Source organism: Lemur catta, chromosome 10, assembly GCF_020740605.2.
Source record: "Lemur catta isolate mLemCat1 chromosome 10, mLemCat1.pri, whole genome shotgun sequence".
In the NCBI taxonomy this organism is placed as follows: Eukaryota; Metazoa; Chordata; class Mammalia; order Primates; family Lemuridae; genus Lemur; species Lemur catta.
The window spans coordinates 38,625,424-38,633,728 of NC_059137.1; the positions used below are offsets into that span (position 1 = coordinate 38,625,424).

Consider the following 8,305-nt stretch of genomic DNA (forward strand, 5'->3'; position numbering starts at 1 on the left):
TTGCATGTAAAAATTGGGGGGCAGACAGGGTGTAGGAGAGAGACAGTGTTGAAGACCCTGGGAATATAATCAAACTGAAAAGTAATTGCTCCCTTGCTGGAGAGTTAGCCCAGAAAGAAAAAGGAATTGCATTTCAGACTGCCCTACCTCATTCTCTCAACTGCTGGCGATGTACTGACTCCTAAACCTCAGTTATTAGTGACAGGTGAAACGTGGCAGCCTGCTTTCTAGCTAGCAGATTGGCCTGCAGTGAAATGTCTCAGGAATACCTCAGCCTTTGTCAGAAAGCTAAACAGCGCTGACTCCAGATGGTACCTGTAGGAAGCATTGTAATCTTTTCGCACACATTACTTGTACCTGCATTTGTGGAGTCTAATCCAAGTTGTGAAGCAACATGCTGACTGAGAGGCTCTAGGAAAGACCTTTCGGCATGACAGCATCACATTGGTTTTGGTCGCATTAGGAACAAATGAGAGCTGGAACTCGCTGGGGAGGAATGCAGATTGAAAGTCAGGGAGGAGGCTTTGACTTGGCTGGGGGGATGTGTGTTTGTGTAGCACAGCAGCTGGCAGGCTCTTCCAGATGGGATGGTTTCCTGCCATCCCTTCATTATACGGAGTGGAGATTTGTCAATTTTGGTGTCATTGGCTCCTCCCTCTACCAAGGGCAACTTTTTTTTTTTTTTTTGAGACAGAGTCTCACTGTGTTGCCTGGGCTAGAGTGAGTGCCGTGGCATCAGCCTAGCTCACAGCAACCTCACACTCCTGGGCTCAAGCGATCCTCCTGCCTCAGCCTCCCGAGGAGCTGGGACTACAGGCATGCACCACCATGCCCGGCTAATTTTTTCTATATATATTTTTAGCTTTCCAAATCATTTCTTTCTATTTTTTAGTAGAGACGGGGTCTTGCTCTTGCTCAGGCTGGTCTCGAACTCCTGACCTCGAGCGATCCTCCGGCCTCAGCCTCTCAGAGTGCCCCAAGGGCAACTTTGAATGAGCATGTTAGACCAAGGGAAAAAAAAGGAGAGGACCTATTATATCAGAGTGATGTCCACAGAAAATGAACCTGAGAAATCATTCATCGGTGGAGGAGGCCAGAGTGAGATGGGAAAGAGGGTTGGTGAACAAAGAGAACCAAATAACAAAGGAGAACAAACAGGGGGGTGACAAAGACAAGCAGAGGTGAAGACAGAGTGAGAGAGAGAAGTGGGAGAAAAATAATTCGAAACGAGAAAAAAAAAGCAGGAAAGAACAAGATTAAATTTCTCCAAATAAGGAGACAATATGGCGAATGTGACTTCTGGTCCCAGCAAGGCTGAGGTGGTGGCCACGGACCGTTACTTTACAGTGATGTGCAGGGAACACTGCATAGAAAGTCTCCCACAGGAGTATAAAACCAGGCCAGGTCCAGCACTGAGTGTAGGAAGGGCAGCAAAGTGTCAGGAGCCATCGTTGGGACCCAGAGGGCTGAGATATGGCACATGCCCTGGCCTGGCTGGGGACTGTTTTCACAGGGTCTCGGCTGGCCTGGTTTGTGGAGATCTGAGACGGCAACTGAAGCCATGTTCTGTGTGCTTAGTCGGAGGACAGTGGAGGGGAGAAGGAGAAGGACAGGAGATGCAGAGAGAGGCCTCGTCTAGCTGATCTTTACATCTCTGTTTCCTCACTTATAAAACGGTAAAATCTAATAGCATCTAAGCCAGAGACTCCTTAGGAGGATTAAGAGAGAGAATACAGTAAGGTTCTTGCTCAATAAATGTTAGCTATTTTTTTTTTACCCATACATATATAGTCATCAAAAATGTACAAAATATTAATAGAGCAGTTTTTCTTAGGTAAAAACACCAGTTACAAATTAGTACTCATAACTTAAAATACACGCATATGCATTGGGAGAGGAGGACTCACATTCAAATCTGAACAGTGATTACTTTTGGAGTGTGGGTTATTATGATTTTATTTTTCTTCCTATGCTTGTCGGTATTTCTACAGTGAACATTCTTATTTGTGAAAAAACACATTATTCAAAAAGCTAAAAGAATCAATCTCAATAAGGTCCAACACCAGTCCTTGTTCTCATCCCTCCCCAAATGTGGATTCATTCTAGTTGGGAGCTTTCATGGCCACCCCACTGATGCCTTCCAGCCACGAGAGAGAAGCGTGCTTGCACTCCCGGTGAGAGCCAGGAGAAGTTACTCTGTCCTGTGCTTCTCATTTGTGCTGTAGGAAAGGCACCTGAAGTGTCTAACAAGAGACTTTATTTCCTCACCACTGTGCTGGTACAAGGAGCCAGAATTGCAAGCAGGCTTGGATTAGGCATGACTTCCGAAGATCTGCAATAGGAAGCCTAATTATTTGGAGGCCTGTCTCTTTGCACATGCTTTATTCATCTGTGGGCATTGTCATAAAAATCTGGCTTTTAGCTGAGGCAACCTTCTGAGGGTGGCTCCGTGGAGCAGCTGCTCTAGACTGGAAAGTGTCACTCTCCAACCGGGTGTACATATGAACCAACTGAGGGGAGCTGGGGGTGCCTGAAAACAAGCATTTGTCAGTAGAGCAATGCTTCCCCGGGCTCTGTTTGGAAATGGAAGATGTCATGTTGTGTTTCCATTGCCTCCCTGCTAGAATCCAATGATCAGCATCGTATGATGCGGTGGGATCTGGGTGGTTTTGGGTGGTGATAACAGTGTTGAGGAGCAGGAGTGAGGGCAGGGTTTGAGAAGGAGGAGGCTGGTGATGTGTTATCTAGTTACGTTGCCACAGTCCAGTTGGAAATTAATGACAGAAGTAAAGAAGGAGTTTAGAGTCAGATGTCTGTGCCTGTGAATGGCTCTCTGCATCAACTTAAGCACTGCTTCATATTTTGATCTGCTCTGGCACATTTTGATTTTGGGCAGGGATTCAGCCTTACCCATGCTGCCAGAGGCTGTGTATGTAATAGAGGCATCACACGCAGTGACAGGCTTGTATAAAAGCAATCTTCCCTGATACAGATCAAACAGAAAAATATAGCACTGGTTGTGTTTTTGCATCCCAGTGGTAACATGGCTGCTCAGAGTCGCGTTCAGTGGCTGTCCAGGTGTGTACGACACTGGTGATACTGGCGGGTGTTGGACTTAACATCCCAGGTAAGCCCGGTTCTTAAGTGGACAGGCAGCCTGTATGAGGAAGCTTCCTGAGCAACAGGTCCAGGACTGGGGACACAGAACCCTGAACACTCCCTGAATGCAGAGCCTGAAGCCTGGCTCCCCAGCTTGCTCAAGCCTTGGGCATGACTCTGGTCCTTTGTCAGAAACTGACAACTGAAAGCTTAAATACAGGGATTACTCATTCTTACTCTTTATTCCTTATTCTTCTTCTGACTATTGCCACCTCCTCTGGAGGCTCCTAGAAGGCAGAAGGCAGAAGAAGGAGGAGAGCAAAGTCAGAGCCTGGTCTTCCTTCCTTCTGTATTAGTAACTCTCTTAGGACACTTGTCCATTTGACTCTGTGTTGTAGCCACTTGTGTGCCATTTCAAAGGATCTGCTGGCTCTGGAAGGCCTTAGTTTTCCTTGTATCTCTCAAATAGTGGTTTTTTACATGGGCTTGTTGAATGTTGAATCAAAGAATAAACTGATCTGGAGCACGTTGGAAATCAAGTGTACATCCTGAAGCCAGTAGGGAAGGCAGCTAATCTTAATGTGTGGGCTTAACTCATATGGGCTACTTGGATCGGCCAGTGGCCTAGGTGCATGTCACCTTCCTGAGGGTTCTGCTTTTGGGCTACACTCCTCAGATCTGCTCTCCCTCTTCCTGTCAGACTGACTGGCTTAGCCTGGGCTGGGCACACTGACCTAGTCCCTCAAATCTCTCTCCTTAGTTACATTCCAGTGTTCTGATGGCAGGCCCATGCCCTCGGGTTACTAGCAAGCACATGCCGGGGCTCCAACTGAGTTAGCAATGGTCGTGGTGGTGGTCGAGAGGGCTGTGTGTGTGGATGGGAAGGTCCTAGCGTGAAGGTTTGGGGCAGCAGTTCTCCATGACATTGAAAGGGAATGTGGTCTTGATTCAGGAGCTTCTAAGATAATTTAGACAGGAATAGGACCTAGTCCCCTGGGAGATTATAAATTGTTTCCCTTATTCCTTTTTTGCTAGTGGTTATGAATCTATTTATATTCTTTCAGACTGGGTCCTCTTTGCGTCATGGATGAGGCTGATAGGTTAAACTGGGGCGGGGATGAGGTCATTTGGGAGATTCATACCAGATTTTAGACTGGTTCTCTCAGTGGCTTGAAAGAGTTGGTATGCCTCCAAAGAGAACACCCAGATAATTTTGTAATGCCACTTTCAAGTAGGTTTTTAAAAATATCAGTAATTTGAAGTCTATAACTTTGGAATTTCAGGTTTTTGGGATCAATTAAGGCTAATTTTTGTTTTTACATTATTGTGAACAAAGGGGCTCATAATAAGATAATATTGAAAATGTACAAAGAATTAATAAAAATAGGATGTTTTTAGCAACTCCAGAAGCACATGAAATTGACATACTAATTAGAAATAATACTTATCTTTTCATGAGGTCAGGCTCCTTAAATAGAACTCGTGTTATTTTATATATATATATAATTGAAACATTCTGGTGCCAACTTTTCACAAGAGACTTAGGAAAACTAGTGCTAATTTTCAGGCTACAAATCACCTTCCTATGTTTTGCAAAGAGACAAATTAACAATGACATAAATCTAATGGGTTGTTTATTTCCAGAAGTAGCAAAAGCTAGAAATCTATGGGAACCGATGTAGTCAGAGATATGTGAAAGGGAATTATACTCTTGGCAAAAATGAACCGAAAAACAAAAAGGTATGAAAAGTCCTGAAATACTTGCTAAAAGTTTTAGGCAATTTAACTTTTCCTTTTTGATTCTGGTGGAGGAGTATTTGTTGCTTCCAGTACAACCCTTATTTTAGAGTTCTAAGCTCAGTGGCAGAGGCCCAGTCAAAAAGCCAGTGGAATGTTTTACAGTGAAGAGATAGTGATAATGATAGTGTATCTAGAACCTACACAGAACTCAATGTGAACCGTGCATCTTCAGCCATACTCTTTCCTTATTAAAGACATCTCAGGATCTACATGAACTCCATTAGGCCACAACAAAAATTACTCCATCAATTCATTTATTGGCAAAAAACTTAGCTACTAAAGCTGAGTTTGTGGATGGTGAAATTGCTGCTTTGCTGTTGATGTATTGATTTTAGTTATATTATAAACCAATTGATGCTTAATCAACCAGAGCAAACTTCATCTATTCGTTCAACAACTGATGGCACAAACTTTCTGATTCAAAACAACCTGGAAGCCCTGTGATGGGGACTGGGGGGATGAAGGTACTAGTTTTCCCAGTTTTTTTGAGGATTGGCCTTACTACAGCGCTTCATTTCTAGCCACCATTGAGGGGCAGAGGAAGGAAAGGAGCTGTTCCAGTTACTAAATGACAACATTTATTTAGCTCATGGACCTACAGGTCAGGCAGGGCATGAGGTGCTATTGAAGCTCATGCAAATACTGATCTGCTGTCACTATAGACTAGCTTCTATTTTCTGGAATTTAATGTAAGTGGAATCATACAGTAAGTACTATTTTTTGTCTGGCTCCTTTCACTTAGCATAATTATTTTCAAAAAAATCAAATGGCCATATATGTGTGGGTTCATTTCGGGACTCTCCATTCTGTTCCATAGATCTATTTGCCTACCTTGATACAAACATCATGTGGTTTTGAGTATTGTAACTTTACAATATTTCTTGAAATCAGGTTAGGTTGGCCCTCCAATTTTGCTCATATTTTTTGTGTTGTTTTGGCTAGTCTAGATTCTTTGTATTTCAATATGAATTTTAGAATCACCTTGTCAGTTTCTACAAAGATGTATGTGGGAATTTTGATTTCAATTATATTGAATCTGTAGATCAATTTGGGGAGAACTGACATGGTAACAATTTTGAATTTCTGACCCATAAACAAGGTATTTCCTGTACACCACTTCTCTTGGAAACTGGTCTATTTTCTTTCATTTGGCCTGGACGGGCTGTGAGACCTAGAGAAGGATGGGGACGGCTTGTGACTTCTCTCCCGAGACAGTGATCTCTCTCTTCTCCTGTCTCTAGAAAGGGACCTACTTTGGCTGTGAGAGAAGCTTCTCTTTCTTGAAGATCTGTGGCAGGATGGAAGACTCCTTCTATGGTAATCATCTCCAGAGCAACCACCCAAGAGGGAGGCAGGCCACGATTTCGACTTCTTTTTTCACCATTTGGTAATTCCATTCTTACACGGCAGCCACATAGTATTCTTCCATTTAGCTCTCTCACAGCATCAGCTGCATCTTGGGGATCTTCAAATTCAACAAAAGCAAAACCAAAGGGCTTCTAGCAACCCACACACTTCAGAGTGGCCCATAATAAATAGCCAAAAGCCTATTCCAATGCAGTCTTGTTGCCATTGTTTCCAAGATTACCTACATAAACCTTATAGTCCAATGGACAGGAATCATGATGCATTTTGAAAATACACACACACACACACACACACACACACACACACACACACACACACACACACAGTGTGTGTGTGTGGTGGTGGTTGGGGGTAGAGAACCCTTTGCTTGATCACAGAAAAGCTTGATTCTTAAAAATTTTAAGCACAAATTTAAACGTATATTCCTAGTCATGACCCCAGAGATGCTGATTCAGGAGGTCTGGCAAGGCAGAAATAATATTAAACAAGTATTTCAGGTACCTTGGAAGCAGGTGGTCCAGAAAATGCTGGAACAATACCTAAGGTAAAATTCACGGGACTAATTTTTTGGGAGATGTTATCAAAACGTCCATGATGAATGTCCTGCCTGGTCCCTGTGCTGCTCTTCAGGGGAGTCATTCAGCCTCTTCCATGAATGTGAGAGCTGCCACCACTGAGGTGGAGGGAATTACTCCTCATTCTCTCCAGGTCTTTTTGGGACTCATTAGATGCTTTGTTGCACAGTAAAGCTGTACCCTTTGCACTTCTTGAGCTGCAGAGTACTCTGAGTATGAGTTGGTTTTTGCCCACTACTGCGAGCAATGGGAAACACTGGGATTGAATGAAACCTGAATTCACCCTCCTGGGGAAAATCCTAAACTTGAAAGACATTCAATGAAAGCAATATTTAATTCTTCTTACAAGTATCTATCTCTGTCTGAAACAGAAGGATCCTCATTTTAATTGGCTAGGGTTCTTCTTTGCAAATAAGAGCATTCATTCAAAGCAAAAAAGGGATTCTTAAAAAAAAAAATAAAGAAGTTTGCAGAACCCCCAGGTAGGCCAGGAGGCTCTGAGGTCAGGAACGATGGTCAAACACATCTCAGGTCTGTTCCAGAGACGACCTTCTGCATTGCTCTGGGAATAGGAGCAGCAAACTCGCTTGCTGGTGCTAGACTGGATGCTAGAAGCTCTGTGTCTTCTGCAGTCCCAAACAGGACACTTCCTCTGCCACATTGCAGAAGATAGATTCCATGCACAGCCTGCTTCCTAATAATTCTCTCTTCTCTTCTCAAAGCCTAAGTTCCATGTCAGTGCATCTGATTGTGGAATCTAAGTCATATGCCTGTCCAGTGGTATGTTGAAGCTGGCTCAACCCAGCTCACAAGAGTTGATTGTTAAGTTTCAGGAATTTTATTTATTTATTTTTATTGATACATAACAGACATATGTATTTTAGGGGTACATGTGATAATTTGGTACATTCATGTAACCAAATCAGGGTAATTGGAATATCTGTCACCTTAAATATTTATATTTGCTTTTGATATTTCTTTTGATATTTGTTTTATTTCTTGTGGTCTGAAACCAAACCTGCAATATCTCTGAGGTATCCTTGTATTTAAACCATGGAAATTGGCAAATGCAATTTCCAAATCAGGGCTTTTGCCCCTCTGGAAAGGTGATTGTGAAACATTTACCAGCATGTCACTACAAAAGATCCTGGGTAGTTCAGTCTCATATCTCCTTTGGGAAGCGGGGACTAATAGTGTGTGAAATTTTCTACACACAGGAATTCTGTTTAAAATATGCTATGCAGCCACCAAGATAGAGCAGCCACTGGTTGCAAGGTTTCCTCCCCCTGACTCCTTTGTCAAAGTATCTTTTGATGCCTGATAATGCAGAGTGAGACAGAACTGCAAATGTGCTTCAGGTTATTTCCAGAATTTACAGCCTTGTCTCCCCTCCATTGGGCATCCTTCCAAGCAACTCTGTTTTCCCTGAAATAATTCAGACTGTTTATTAAAGAACAAATGTG

At 43.0% G+C, this 8,305-nt stretch overlaps 1 pseudogene; it reads right to left on the reverse strand.

The window, feature by feature from the left end:
- Positions 1-6,033: 6,033 nt before the first annotated feature.
- On the reverse strand, positions 6,034-6,530 carry LOC123645960 (annotated as a pseudogene).
- Positions 6,531-8,305: the final 1,775 nt, after the last annotated feature.